Source organism: Phalacrocorax aristotelis, chromosome 4 (assembly GCF_949628215.1).
Source record: "Phalacrocorax aristotelis chromosome 4, bGulAri2.1, whole genome shotgun sequence".
Classification (NCBI taxonomy): Eukaryota; Metazoa; Chordata; class Aves; order Suliformes; family Phalacrocoracidae; genus Phalacrocorax; species Phalacrocorax aristotelis.
Window position 1 is genome coordinate 15,868,656 of NC_134279.1, and position 16,067 is coordinate 15,884,722.

Sequence of the window (16,067 nt, forward strand, 5' to 3'; positions counted from 1 at the left end):
TGTGAATATGGTCTATCCCTAGCTGCGTGTCTCTCATTGGGTCAGGGGTAAGGCAGGTTCTTAGGAAAGACAGTGGTTTTACACATATATGAAGGTATGATATACAGTAATGTACTAGGATGTATATTTCAATTGCCTAAGGCCTTACGGGCATCACTCCAAAAAGGCTATACAGCTATGAGGGTGCTTGCGTTTGCTTTATGAGGAGGGGCAGAAGAGGTGGAAAGCAAAGATACTTCTGCCAAAATGGTTCTTGTCTTGCAGAAAGAATTTAGACCTAATTTTTTCCTAAATGCTATGCAAATACTCAGGGTAAACATTGTGCTTAAACTTCCCTGGCTGTTCCACCAGGCAAGATATAATTGCCTCTGTTACTGCTTAGAATGGTCTCTCAGTCCAGATGCAACTTCATTTCTTTATCACTGTGATGAAGTGTGTTTTACTAAACTTTATTTTATTGCAGCTTCCCAGAAATGCATGTTTTAATACACCAGACAAGCATAAGCAATGAGCTCATATGCAGAAAAGGGTCTGGTTTATAGTTATTGAATATACATGCTCTGTGTGTGCTAGAGTTTAACATGTATGTCATGCATTTTACCAAACAATTCAAACATAAATGGAAAAGTTCAGTAATAATGGAAAGAATCCAAAACCTTTGAATGGAAAAGGGCTTGATGGAAAGGCAGGTAGGATGTAAGAGCTTTGATTATGCTGTTCACACTTTTTTTAATAGTAAACTCCCCAACAGCCGTGATGATGAAAGGGCATTTTTGAAGCTCTGCTAACAGTACAAGTATATCAATTAGCTGGTACACCTGACACAAGAAAAGATGTTCATTTTATTGGAAGCTGAAAAGAGAAAACCTGTAGATTTTGTAACTAATACACAAACAGGAAAGCAAAATCCTGTGTGTTTAGCAGTGCAGGTCTAACTTTGAAAAGCAACTTTAAAAATAGTACTATGACATTTTGTGGCCCTCCTCTTCCAGAAATTTCATATCAAAGGTGCTTAGCTATGAGCAGTCTGATGATTTTCCTAACTGTCAGTAGCACGTCGTCTCCCTGGAAGCTAAAAGTCAAACTGTGTTGCTGATGAGTGAGCCAAAAGCAACAATAAAGATTGGATTGTCAGAAGCTACAGCAAGATCTGTTAGTCTGTCCATGGACTTCAGAGGGTATTTCTTCAGTTTCCTCTCTTTTAAGAGTTTGGCCTTTTTCAGTAGTTGTTTTTAGTCGTGTTGTTTAGTGTATTTCATCTTTGAACCCATTGGTATCCTTTTGAGCTTGGATGTCTCAAGCTCTTTTCTCCAGGATCACTAAAGGCAAAGGAGACAGCACTCTGTTTTTACCCCTTTCCAGGGAACAAAACTTGGCCCCAGCTGAGGAAAAGCAGAACAGGTGAGATGACTGTCGTCAGCAGTAAAACCCAATAGTCTCACGAGGTTCCAAGAACTGCATAATACCTCCTAAAGTCTATCTGGAATATCTTGTTTCATCCAAACTGAAAGGTCCAAAAATTATTCAGATAAAATATTTTGGACGCTTGGATTCAGACATAGCACTAATGTGGTGGGAAAGCACAAAGGCTGTGGAGGACAGAGTAAAATCTGCAAATGCAAGAGGCAAATAGCTCCCCTCAGGCTGGACTACTCTCTACACATCAGCTGTGCAGCTGCAGAAAAGCTCTGATGCCAGGTGATGAGCTGGCATAGTTCAATTGCCTGCACCTCACCCTCTTGATTAAAGGCAGGCATTTGCCCATGTTCTCTAAATTACTTGGGATCATTTACAGTTGTAAAAATATGCTGTTACAAAAGCTTTGTCATTCACCTTTAGGGATGAACATGTTCAGCTCTGACAATGTTATCTGGAGAAAACAGCAGGTCCAATCATCTCAAACATGCTTGCAGTATAACATGGCTTCAGGCGAAGCTTGCTGACACCAATGCTGCAAAAGAAAGGAATGAAAATGAAGTGACCATTACAATGAGAAATGTAAAGCAGAGGAGACACAATTTTTCTTGAACAACCAAATTTAAATAACAGAAAATTGCACTGCCTGTCCTTTTTTTTTTTTTCTTTTCTAGTTCTCTGGAGGTCTTTCTGTAGCAGCGAATTATTCCTGGGCTGTAACATAAAACAGCATGTCTCCCTGAAAGCTGTAGCACTGTCTGTCCAGACAGAGCGAAAGACTTCTGAAACACTGCCGTCTCGTGGCAGCCTCTTTGCACCACTGCAGCTGCTGTAGCAAGCACAGCCTTGCCAGAGGTCACAGGCAGATGTCACAGGCGCTTAGTGGCAGGCAGGATACACAGCGGAAACTTCCTCAAATTTCACAGATGAAGATAAAGAGTAGGCTTTGTGCAAAAAGAAAATGAATCGGATGAGACAGGTGCCCAGTCAGATGATGACAAAGTAACTGAACTGCTGCCAAGTGAAAGGCAGCCCTGGATTCCCTTGATGGGTTTCTGTGCTTTCATGAGCCTCATAGCAGCCCTGAATTCAGTCACCTTGCTGGAGCAGTTCAGCGTCTGCATTGACAGGCAGTCAGGAAAGTTTACAGCTGGGGAAGGCAGATGACCCGGGATGGCTTTCTCAGAAAGGGACCTTTCTTCTTTTCCAAGCCAAACTTGCTGTTCTGCCTCCAGCACATCCTGTTACACACACTCAGTACAAAATGTTACAGTAATTTTGCAGTAAATACCAAATGAAGGTATCCTAAATAACATTAATAATTCCCCCCCCCCTTTATTTTTTCTTCTCCACCAGCATTAAGTCAAGGAGGGTTTCTGCCATGGCTTGCTTTAGCACTGATCACTTAAAAACAATCATTATCTCTACGTATAAATTACTGCCATTCCGAGTGTTTTAGCATGTATTTTACAGTGTGCTTTTAAGATCAAATCAGTGTCTGTCTTAATTTTTGATGTATGAATTATTTCCTAGGATTACAGTCTTTAACATTAGGCAAATGAGAGCCAGCTTTTCTAGTCTGTGGCTTTTAAACACTGTGGGTTTTTTTAGAAATGTTATTTTGTGCAGGCTGGAAGACCTGCATAGATGCAAGTCTGACCTATACATCTGGCAGTCTACATGGGGCCTTATCCAGATCCCATTAAAGTCACTAGGTGGATTTCCACTGACCTGTGATGAAGAATCTTTTTATCCTATGCCAAATGTGTTCACCTCCTGTCCTGTAGTATACGTTAGAATTTGTATGAATCTTCTGTATATTGCAGTCTGCCCAGAGGTATTGTTAGAAGGAAATCCTTACCAGACTGTGAGCACAAGGTCTGGGGAGGGTGTGTGTTTAATAGTGTAGTACCTCAAATAATGTCTGTTTTTTAACCAAGCTTATAGAAGTTTTTCCGTGCCTCACCCAAATGACCTGAGCCTAAGCACAGGGTCTCCATGTTGTTGTCTGCTTCAATAAATGGAGATGTCCATAGAAAAAGACAGGTAGCTATAGAATCTCACAGTATTACATTCAGTGTATTCAGTATGTATTTGCTACCAGCTTTCTTCCATATAAATTTTACTAATTCACTTAATAAAAAGCAGACTTGAGTACAGCTTTGAGCAATTATTGATACTTTCAGGAACACAGTCTTCTCCTCCCTGCCTTCCTTCAAATGAAGGTTTAGTGACTAAACCTGTTCCCATTACATCCCACTATTTTTAAGTGGAACAGGTTCAGACTTTGGAGTTCTACTGGCTGGATTTCAGGACATTTCAAGGATTAATGGATAACTTTCCAAAAGGCCTAGCACATGTTTCACCAGTGGGTACCTGAAGGACAGGCATCTCTGCTTTAAAAAAAAATCTTCTGAGCAAGTAAAAGCCATCGCTACTGAAGTTAGCAGCAGCTCAGGGGTTTGAAGCTCTGCTTTAACATTTATAACACACTTATTCTGTAGAGGCATGTTCTCTAGCTCTGGTACAGACTGTCTCTGGAGTATGGTGCATGTCTGTGGAGTATCTATCTGCTGTGCCTTTGGTATTGTGCATGACATATCAGGGCCGGAAGCTTAAGCTAGTTGTGCCCGTTGTTCTTACAGGGAAGGAGTAGAAACCAGGCCAGCCAGAACCTGCATCTCTTTACAAACAAGGAGTCAGCTCATTCTAGGGAAGAGCCAGAACCACGAGCAAGGCCTAGGCAATATGGGTGACCAGGGAGTTGAGATGCATGCAGGGGTTCAAGCCCAGAGTTAACATGATAGTCTGACATGCTGTTCATGTCAGAGGAGAAATTCATGTGCTTAGTTACCTCCTTCTTCAGTAGCAGAGCCCTGATGGGGCCAGAATTCTTAGCACCTTGTAAGACCAAGCGCCTTGGTTCACATCACTGATGTATTTAGTATTAGTGGCTTTAGCAGTAATGCTGGTACCATGTGGGTAGTCTCGCCAGCCTGTGATAAAAATCCTGAAGAGGCAAAAAGTATTGACTGCAAATACAGCTGTGATAATACCGCCTTTGTAACAGATTGATATAGCTACTGGCACCAGTACAAATTTGCAAGGCTAGGTAGTGTTGTAATTTGGTGCCTTTCTAGCCTTATTCACTCAAATGTATATAATTTTATTTTATGTACCCAAACCTTACAACCCTTGGCTTTACATGTCTACTGCTGTAAAATACAAGCGTGTCATTTTCTCAAAGATTTCCAACCTTTTCCTCTTCTGTTCGTAATTGACTTTTTTTTTCCTTCCTTAAATGCACCTAGCTTTCCTTAATGACGTGATGCAGTTGCAGGGATGGGATGATTTATGTAAGGTGGGGGGTGTTCTCTTTCTGTTGCAGAAAAATATTTGCTTCTTATGGCTCAAAGTTGCTGAAATTTTTTATTGGCTTTTGTTTTCCTAATTCCTCCCCCTGTTGTGTCTTCAGGTGAACCCAGGGACTATCTGTAAACCCTCTCTTTGATCTTGACATAAGCTGCAGCTCACTAAACTTCCCTTCGTGTTTGGTTTTGATATTTAATCTGTTTGGACATCCCTAAAAGTGGAGTAACTTTGAGGCATCAATAAGGTGCCAATCAGTTTATTAAGTCATACTTGTATAGCAGTGACAAGCTTCATCTGCTCTTGAAGTCTGACTAAATACAGCCAAGAAGAAACATGGAGGAAGCCATTCATCTGCTTTTTATTTTTCTTAAACTCTGAGGTCAGCCAGTATCTAGCTTGCAGTGCCCAAAACCACATATAAATCTGCTTTTGCAAGCACTCACACAGGGCGAAAAGGGACACTTGTTCTTTGAGAGCTGAGCCCTTGGCTGCTATAAGCTGCGGTAGTTCCACTACCCAAGTTGAGGCCCAGGTACTGTTTTTACCTGTCACGGGACCTGCCAGAAATCAGATCAATGTTAGGGACAGAGGCTTCATAGTCCTACAGTGACAAGACAGCCCTGATTATAGCTGTATGTTGGCCTTACTTGTTGTGGATTGTAGGGCAAACGTTCCCAGCCACACTGAGTGGGCTGGGGATCCATCAGCAAAGTGCTCAAACCTCCAGTAATAAAGTAGCTTGTGTTACAGGATGGTGGTAGGGATTTTGTGTCTCTGTGCGTGATCTCTCTTAAACTGCTAAAAATATGATCAAAAAATCACTCAAAAGTTACTCTCATAACTGTCTACTCATAAAATAGCAGTGGGAGCAAAACAAGGGAGCACAGTTCTGCTCAAGAGGAAAAGAAGGTGCCAAAGTTGTTTCAGTTACTGTAATTTCTAAGGGCTGCTTTTTTTTTTTTTTGTGCTAGCATCCTCTGTAGCAGTGTAGTCAGGTCTCAGAGGATTTGTTTGTTGTACAGTCTAATGCCAGTGGAGTCCTAGTAGAGCATTGCCCTGTCTGCAGGGGATGCCAGCAATAGAGTGGCACCCACAATGACTATAAGGTCATAAATTGTTCTATAGACTAGTTCTTACCTCTTTAGATAAATCAGTGTCCTGCTAGCATCTTTGCACACGGGAGTCCCCCTGCATTGGAGCAGAAACTTACATAAACATGAACTACTCATTCAGCCTGGTAATTTCTGATGAAGGACAGACGAATGCCCACAATGATCTAGTTGCTTGTTCTTGCTCCTTTTCCTGGGAAAGCTTGTCACCTCATCTCTCCCACTCAAAGCTCATCTAGCCAGTCCCTAAGTCTGATCTCTAAAAGCATGCTGGAAAAGCAACTAAGCTGGAGCTGCTAGCTGCAATGACAAAATAATTTGTGTAACTGACCTCTCCCTCTTTCATGCTCTCATTCAGTATCCCCTGGGGCTTGGAGGCACAAGACCTGGGTACAGTTCCTATCTCTGCCACTGACTTGATGAACTTGAAAGAATTGTTTCGTTTCTTTGGACCTCAGTTTCCCCATCTGTGAAAGAATATGACCTTCTGTAAAGTACTGCCAGATCTTTGGCTGGAAAATGTTCTTATGGTATCTAAGTACTGCTGTGTATTAACAGCATATCAGTACATGTTGAATTCTCTGATTATATTTTTTTTTGGATTGAGGGCTTCCTTATACCTCTCTCCATATTTGCCTGGGTGTGTGCGTATATACGTGCCTGTTACTTGTCTGTCTCCCTGATTACTTAATCTCAAGTTGAACTGACTTGACTTTATTTAATGTCAATTAAGTACATCAGAGGTAGAAAACCAAGGCAAAGCAATGCTGACAGCCCTATTTTAAACTTGGTTTTCCTTTCTCTTCTGATATTTTATATAATAATATCTAAAATTATCAAATTCTTGAAAGAAAGAAAAAGGAGAGAAGGAGGTCGGTTTTCTGCTGCCAAGACAATGAAAATGAAGTGTGAATGATATAATAATGGATGACTATGTTACTGCAGATCAACTGCGTTAAATCCTTCTGGTAATTAAAATAACCATTTGATAGAGCAGAGTGAATACCGCGTAAGAATTAACAAATGGTGACTCGGAGTCATCCGATTCATCTACTTTATAACAGCTTCCTTGTGAACAAACATGGAACCTTTCCTGTTCCGTATCTATGAAAATGCTAGCAAAAGGGTGTATAGGCAGGAATGCTCATAAAAACCGTATTTTGGGTTTGTTCGATGTTCTGTACGGGCAGCCCAGTTCTGGCTCTGCTTCAGAGAAGCCCTTGTGTTTCTGCCTGGTTTTAAGCCTGTCTTTAAGTCACATCAACTTTTGTTCCATGTCAAGAAAAAGAAAGCTTTGCCACTCATTTTGATGACAGCAGGTATGGGCATATCATCTGTGCAATCCAGATGGCGTTTCCAACCCTAATTTATCAGCACTTGAATGTAAATAAAATGCTGTGTGCCACGGGTTCATCAGCAGGCTATAGGTGTCTCCAAGGGGTGTGTTTGGCCCATCAGTGCCCCTACGCTTACCAGACAACAGTGCTGGGATAAAATAAAGCATGTTTCTCAGGCAGGCAGGATACATTGCTCTTCTTCCTCCAGTGCATCACTTGGAAGGTGGACCCTGGAAGTGAAATCTCGTTGCTGGGAGTGATTGTGTAGCCCAGCTTTATGAAGGTCAAGAAGGGTCAGAGGTAAGGATGTAGGCTGACCTCAGTCAATGTGCCATGAAAGCCGGTATTTCACTAGCCAGTGCACAGCCCTCTATCTCCTCTTCAGGCTTTTGCTGCTACCATCTTCTGAGCCCACTGTTAGTGCTTTCTTCTTCCAGTGAGTCCACTTTGCAGTGACATGCAGATGTTCCTTTTACTAGAGGACTGACACCAAGTTTTCCTGGCTGGGCTGGGGCAGCAGGCATTTGCATGGTGCTTTGTACGGCAGTGCCTCCTCGGGGAGCTGCTGGGATGAGAGCAAACGGCTATGGTGCTGCCCAGCAAGGCTAATGAATCGATGAGCCTGTAGAGACCTGGAGGCTTATTGGGAAGTATGTTGTTAATGCTATTAAGTATTACTTAGGCCTACAGCAAGCTGCATGTTCAACAGTTTAAACTGTAATTGCTAGCTGATGCAGAAATAAGACTGAATATATGTAAATCCTGTTGAAAGCTAATATCATCTTGGCTTCTCAGAAGGATTAGCCGCCTCTACAATTAGCAGTGTGTGCAGCTGATGGTGTTAGTGGAGAACCCATCATACAGTACTGTAGGATGTGTTCAAATTTGAACACAGTAGGTGTACTACTTTTTCCAACCCTAAGAGTATTGCTAGATAACCAGATAATACAGAGCCCATGCTGTGTCCCTTGTGAGGGGAGGAGGCTAGGAGCCACAGGAATGTGTGACTGACTTCCAGTAACCTTGACTCTTTCTCCCTTTTCTCATTATATTCATGGTTTTTGGTTCCAGCTGAGAAGCCAATGCCTCATCCATTTTTTGCCTCCCCTGCTCTTTTCCTGTGACATGGTAATGTTTAGGGGGAGGGAGAAACCTCCCTTCTGTGGCCAAAACAGCTATCCCCAGCTCATGCTGTCTAATGTCCTTTTATCAGCACATTTTAATGGACTTTTTTGCACATGTGTACCACTGTGTTTATGTATCTATTTAGAACAAGAACAAGAGAGATGCACACGTAGAGCCCAACAGATGTCTTTCCAACCACCCATAAAGTCTAATTTTTGCAGCAAGCATTTGAAGAGTGGGTAAATTGGGTCCTAGAACCCATGCTGAATGAAAGAGAAGTGCAGACGCACTGCAACAGCCTAAAATATGACCAGTCTGAATTTTTTTTTTTAATGCATTTGGGAACGAAGGTGAAAATGTCCCACTTCCCTGATGTTTTAAGATTTGGCTTTTTACTCTGTCTTTCAACAAATGAGCAATCACTTTGCGCTTTTGCATGGCTCAACATATAGAGCTTCTAGAATGGAAGGGCCTCTGACAGTAGTGTCACACCTGGCTGTGGATCCTGTACACCTTATCATAGGTCTCTTGTTTTGAAAATTTTCATGCAGAATTTTGAGAGATGCACTGATAATGATTTTTCCCCTCAAATTTGGAAGTATTAAAGAATGCATTTCCTAGTGGTGCTCAGCCGAAATTTTCTTTCCATCTACAAATCTGAGAACACCTTAGACTTTGTGTATAGAGACTACTAGTGTGTGATGGCTTCTGGGCTTAAATTATTGTTAGCTCTATTCTGCTATGAGCCATTTCACAGGGAAAGCTTTTCTGCTCTGTATTTGTACAGTAACCGTTACAGTGGGCACTGGGTACTAGGCAATGCAAAGAATAAATAATAGTGGTATTACTGAAGACCTAAAAAGCATCTGAAGTCTTAATCACAACACAGTTAATTTAGATGGAGCCATCCCTGCAGGCAGGTGGAGGGTTCACTTCTTGCAGGATGCTCCAGGTATTGTGTGGGGAGACAATCAGTACAATTCAGCACTCTCTTATTTGGATAACCTTTTTTATTGCAGCAATCACTCTTTGCTTGCACCCTGTCCAGATCAGCTTTTACCTTGTTTTTCTGTCATTTAAATGGCTTTTCATGAAAGGGCAGTGGGACTGTAATGGCAATACTATCTGTATGTTTTCTAAGGCCATGCCACATCACCTCAAGCTTCCCTTCTCACTGCTTCCTTTCTTTTCAGAACCTCAGGCAGCGCATTGTCATCGAGACAGCTGGAGTGGCATGAGGAGGGCAGTCATGGTTGTTTGCTAGGAGCATAGATGAAATTGTTATCGCAGTGAAGCCAGCAAGGTCTTCCTCACTGTTGTTAGCTGAGACTTTGCTCTGTTTCTGAATGGTACTGAGGGAAAGGACAAGTGAGTTGAATAAAATTAAAAGAATCTGGTTGCTTGATGGAGGAGAAAAAAAAAACCAACAACCCTCTTTTCTGCAATGTCTGCCCAAGTAAAATTATTATTCCCCCCTATAGCCTACCACTGCTCTTGATCAAGCCTTGGACATTGAATATGTGATTTGCAGGTAGAAGTCTCTGCCTGCAGTACCATTCTTATATGTGATATTTTTTTTCCCCCGCTAGCTGCACTGAGAAGGCCAGTTTTCAAAACAGCTTGTGGAGATATGCAGGTGAATGCTCATTGCTTTGAAAATCCCATCGGAGGTTTAAATCCACATGCAGCATTGTGTACACAGAATTTTCAGAAGTAACCCTCCATATAGGGCTGTGCCAGCACCTTGGTCTCAGATAACGCAGCAGCTTGGCTGTGTGTGGCCCCCTACACAAACGGGACAAACAGTGGGAAGAATAATGAAGCTCTGGAGATGCATCTGTGGAAAGGAGAGTTACTATTCTTTCATGGTGGAAAGACAATTTTAGACTCACTGTGAGGGATGTTGCTGCCCCATTGTTTTAAATTTTTGTAAAGGACTTATCTCATTCCATTCACACACACACTCTTCAGATATGTTAATCTCACTATTGTTGTTAGTTGTTTCAGGAAGGTGGGAGGTATTGTTCCTTAAAGGATTTTAAGTTACTAAGAAGTGTTCACTAAGAAATGCCATGTTGTACTTTCTTTCCAACACTGAGAGTGTTAGCCAAAAGTGAAGTAAAGAGGGAGGGCTTTATTGTAAAAGTTCTTTAAATAACGTTACTATGCTTCTTGGCTACCCTCTTTAAAGCCATTTTAATAGCAAGCCCACTCAAGCAGTCTGACAGCTCACATCATTGTGTACGTGGCTACAACACAAATGTGCAGGGGCGGCAGGGGAAGAACTTCACTTGTTGGATCTGGCTGTGCCTGAGCCAGGAGCCCTCCAGGCAGTCACTTTCTCTTTAGGGGAGGGAGTTACCTAGATCAGCCTCGTATGAGCTGACAGAGATTCTCTGAGGTTGCAAGACTGCTTTGGGAGTCCTTTCTGCTTCTCTGGGAGCTGCCCAGCAAAGCCACCATGTAAACTTCTGTGGACTGAGTTGGTTTTTTTGGTGGTTTGTGTTACAAAACTTTGTTCTGTGTTTGCCTTGCTCAAATGTGGTCAAGCCAAATGCAAAGGAACGTTTAGATGGTGGTGGCAGCTGCTGCTGCTATTTCTGTAATTTTGGTTTGTTTATGCTCAACTTCTAAAGCAAACCTCCTCTCCGAGAACAAAGAGCCTCAGCAAACCCCAGTGACTTAACTCTCTTCAGCATGCTGCCAAAAGAGCCAGAGGCAGAATTCAGCTCAGCATATTTTATCTGCCCAGATTCCACATGTACAATGACAAACCATCTTGGTGTGTTTCAAAGAGAGGGCACAGATTGTCGTATGTCTATCACATGTGCAATGTTGCTTCAGCCATGGGAACTGGACAACAGCCTATTCCATAAGCAAACAGCTCAGCAGAATAAACATCCCTGATTTGTACCGGTACTTTTGAAGAGTGGCATGCACCTCAGTCCACTTTCTCACGTCCTGTGTAGTTGCTGCTACGCCCACCTTCGCTTGTGGTCAGGAGGAGGGCTGTGACCTCTGTAAAAGAAGAGGGTTGCTAGAAGAAGGTACTTTTCAAGCCCTTGCCATCTGTGTCTCCTTCTCCCTGCCAGAACGCAAGTAACCACTGTTACTAAGACAATGAGATATTCTCTAGCTTCCCTAGATGTTTTAAACCACTTGGTGCCCTGAATTAGGCTAGGAAGACAACTGTATGTTTTTTCCTGGGTGCTTCTTCAAACTGACTCTTCAAGATTCAATACTAACATTATGATACTGATATCTGTCAGTGAAAGGACTTTTTATAATTCCCTGTGAGTGAACAATGTCTCATGGCTCAGAATGAGGAGAAGAAAATTAATGCTGTATGAAAGGGTCCTGTGACTGCCCTGAAGAGCAGGGTAAGCCTGAGCTACATGCACATGCCAGCCTGGGAAGTTTTTTTTTTTTTCATTTCAAGTTCAAGGAGCATTAGAAGGCAAAAGGGGAACATTTCAGCACTTCTCAGAGACGTGAATTAATTAGCAGAAGCCTGATAAGAGACAAAAAAATTATCTTCACAGGGGAGAGTTAAGGCATGTAGAGGTTATGTGCTAAATACAGCCTCACCAAAAGCTCGCAGCAGCACCTGTGATGGAAGAGTCCTGCCATATGTATCCAAGTGGGCAGAGACAGAAAAATATATTGCAAAAAAGATTATACTTGGGAATGCACTGAAAGGAGAGCAGGGTCAACAAAACATACCTGGAGAAGACTGCCTCCTTGCATAACCCAGCTAAATATGGGGAGGCATGTTTCTTTTTGCTCACTGGACGATAGTTATTGTGTATCAGGAGGCCGTACATTTGTGTTCACCTCTCTGTTCTGGGGCTGTGAGAGTAGGCTGGCTGCACCTGCAAGGTTGGGTTTATGCAATGCCTGTGTGCAACAGCTACAGCCATCCTGCGGGGGAGGAAGCACCTGCCCTAATCTGGTTTCCAATTGTTCATCCCTGCCCTCCCCTGGATGAGTACTGCATCCTCAAGTCTACTTCTCCCTCAGGTAAAAGCCCACTAACTGTTTTTACCCTAAATAGCAAAGAACTGTTATTTAAAGTCCCTCACTGCAGCCGGCACAGGGCAGAGAGCTGTTGCAGTGGCAGCTCAGCATTAAGTGGTGGAGGAGCAGTAACATCTTCAGCCAGCAAAACCACAACTGATAGATGCTGCTTATGATCTTATGGTCTCATCTGCTGTTGTGGTGGCACCCCCAACTCCAGGCTGGGCTAGTGGAAGGCTTTAGAGTTAACAGGAATGACTGGCTTGTACCTCTGGTGGTCTGTGCTAGAGGTCTTTTGCAAGCCATGCTGGTTAGTCTAAGTCCAGGGCTTATGTGACTTGGAGTTTTGAGAAAAAGCACCATTGCTGATACCAAGTTTCTAACCTTCCACCCATATGTGACACCTGGAAAAACACTGGAGCAGCAAAGAAACAGAGGCCTTTGCAACCTCAGAGGTGTCACATATGGTTTTTAATTAATTTCTTTGTAGGTAGCTCAGACCATAAGGTGTTCTGTCTGTTTTCTGGTGGTGGTGTAGATGATGGTGATCTTTTAATGAGTTAATATGTTCATTACTCACTACTCCAGTGTGTAAAGCAGTTGCTTCTGTTCATCTAGAAACTAAAAGTTTGGGATTTTCTCAGGACAGGTTGGAAAACATCCCTTAGCCAAGGATCCTCTCTCAGCTGCACAGCTTCTCATTAATATTTGAAAAGGTTTAGTGCAAAATTTAGGGTCAGAGTGTAGTATTTTATGCCGTTATTTTGAAATTCATGGATTCCTAGATTTTTCAGGTCAGAAGGGACTATTATACACATCATCTCTGTCCCCTGTATAATGTAGGCTACATTTGTTTAAAGTTTCTATTTGCTTTCCTGAGCAAATTTGTATTTATATATGTAGTTTGGTACAGAAGAATAGCTAGGGAAAAGGTTGAAACACATAAATATTATATCAGACCACCTGGTGCTCTGAAGCTTGCTTCTGAATGATGGCTACTCAAAACAAAGAGCAGCTTGAAAGATAGGGAAATATAATGATGTGACTATTGCAAAGAGCAAATGAATGTCTCCACGTCAGGGAAAGTTGTTTCTGGGAGCCCAGTTTCAGTTCAAGCATTGTTTTTTTCCTCCTGCAAACAAATGCTCTTTCAGTCAGCATAACCTTTATTTTAGAAACAGGGAAGTATGAAGGGAGAGGAAAGTTTCTGTATGAGATCGCACTATATCTGAATAACTCAGTAATGAAAAGCCATCTCAAACTGACAAAAGAATGCCCCTTACCAAAGGGTAAAATTTGTACTTAAAGGTGCAGAATGCAGAAAACAGCCTGATACCTACATAACTATAGTCACTATAGTGTAGTGATTCATATGAGTAGTGGGAAATGTATTTTCTGACATCCCATTGTGTGATTGAAGATGTGTTGAATGGCTCAAGAGAGATGTTTCTGTCTTAGCATCTCTGTTTTAAACAAAGATGAAAAGGAAGGGCCATAGGAGTCTCAGACTGAGCAGCCATCTCTGTGACACTAGTCTGGGCTTTGATGATCTTGCTTTCACTCAGCCTATTGCTCATGCTAGAAGCCTGCAGAAGCGCTTCACAGCTCAGCACAGACCTACCATGTAAAAACTACAAGTTCTGTCTTGATGATTAACATTGGCTGTTTGAAATAACCCAAATGCTGCTCTCTGATCTGATAAGAATAAATACATTGGGTGTGAATGATGGGAGCTAGGGGGAGGAACTGGGAGGGGACAAGGAGAGGAGTTTTTGCCAGGCTTGGTTTTCTGAGAATGAAACCGCTGGGGGGGGGGGGATTATTATTATCCCTTTTTTTTTTTTTTTTCTCCTCCTCCAGATGTGGGTGTGCCGGAGACTTGCCCCTGATATGGAGGCTGTTTTACTGGAGTGCTCTGCAGGCTGCCTGAGATGGGGGAGTGGAGAGATTCTCCCAGCAAACAGCAGCACAAACGCTCTGGTGGCACAAGAGGAGTTCCTTTCGTGGTACATCCACAAGTAAGTTAACAAGGGGAAGTACTTCAGGTCCCCACAGGTACAAAATCCAGCTGTAGAGCTCAGCAAATTGTGAGGTACAGACCACCAGACTTTCTCAAATCTTGCCCAGCTCATTTAGCCTTCTGTATGTCTTGCTAGGCTATATTTGGTCTCTGCATATCCCATTTTACTCCAGTGAAGACCAGATTTCTAAAGATGAGAGTATCAGTGGTATGAACACATACTTGCTTGTGTGCGAAGACACTACTGTCTCTGTAGAAGCAGATCAGCCCCCAGAGAATGACTGAACCATTCTGCATCAAATGATGTCTAATAAATACAAAAATTTAGAAAAAGGCACAGTATGCAGTAATAATATAAAATAATTGCATCTCTGCAGTGTGCAAAGGTATTCTCCTACAGAAGGTTAGAGATTTTAATTTGATCCATCATTTCACTGTTTCAGTTTATGGTGATGTAACAGTTTTTTGTCAATACAGGTCTTTTGCTACTCCTGCTGTTAAAACACCCATCATTAGATTCTTTTTCTATTGATTATAACACTTCCTAAAATATCAAGTAACCATATTCTAATCATTATTTCTGGTTACATCAGCTGCTTTCATCTGGCTTTAAGGTACTACTGTCTTGCTTCATGCCTTTTAATATACTTTAATAATCTCTCCATTAAAACTGCTGTTTCCTAGAAGTGACACAAGTATCATATTAGACCTATATAGTGTTATTATATTTGTTGTTTTTAAATATATATTGAAGAAGAGGGAAACTGCTGGTTCTGTGGAAGGGATTTGGTGATACAAGGACTGTATTAAGCAAAATAATAGAACAGTCAAACTGTATGAAAAAATGGAACAAAAATTAGGAGCAGCTCATAACAATGTTTTGCCATTTTCTGTACATGCTTCTTTGACAGACTGTGGTTATATGAGTGTGAAGGAGTGGTGACTGCTGCAAGTTCTTTATTTTCTGTGAAGTCCTCTGAGCATCCATCCTGGATGTAACGAAAGATCTTTGTACACTGAGTCACGAGTAATTCAAGGGTGCACTCCAAAGCTTCTTAACAAAAGGATTTCCACCCCCCCCAAGGAAGGTTGTGCAGTGTGGTGTGACCTACTGGCAAATAAGTTGATGGTAGGTTGATGGGTTAAAAAGTATGGTCTCAGCCATGGTGCTTGGCCTGGAGAACCAGAGCAAGGGTGTTGTGTGCAGGTTGGACTAAGAACGGTGCTCTTTTTCTCATTCTGGGCATGCATGTGTGTAAAGAATAAGTTCTTTGGGAAAGAACTGCATTGCATAACCATATGGTTGGGTAGCTTCCAAACACCTGCCACAGAGGTGTTTGCACCTGAGGTGGCTCTTTGGGCCCCGTTTGTAGGAAATGCACAGAATGAATTGGGCTTTCCCAAGGTAAAATTCATCTGACCTATTTTCAGCATCCTATTTTGTGATGGAATAAACAGGCTTCTTAGAAATTCCTGTACTGAATAGAAAGGCAGCCTACTGTGATTAGGTCTTGTTTCGACATCAAACCCTTAATCATCTTAAATTTGAGTGAGAGAATCCAAACTCATCTGTCACTGCAAGGCTTCAGTTTCTTAAGAAGCTTCTGGGAGTTGTCCAGGTATACAAATTAATAATTTAAATGCTTTAATTTTGAAGTAAATTAATTCATG

At 42.0% G+C, this 16,067-nt stretch overlaps 1 long non-coding RNA gene across 1 annotated transcript in view; it reads left to right on the forward strand.

Annotated features, from left to right (window-relative positions):
• LOC142056915 (uncharacterized) overlaps window positions 1-16,067 on the forward strand; it is a 191,399-nt gene that overhangs the window by 115,981 nt on the left and 59,351 nt on the right. The gene's annotated exons all lie outside the window — the stretch shown is intronic.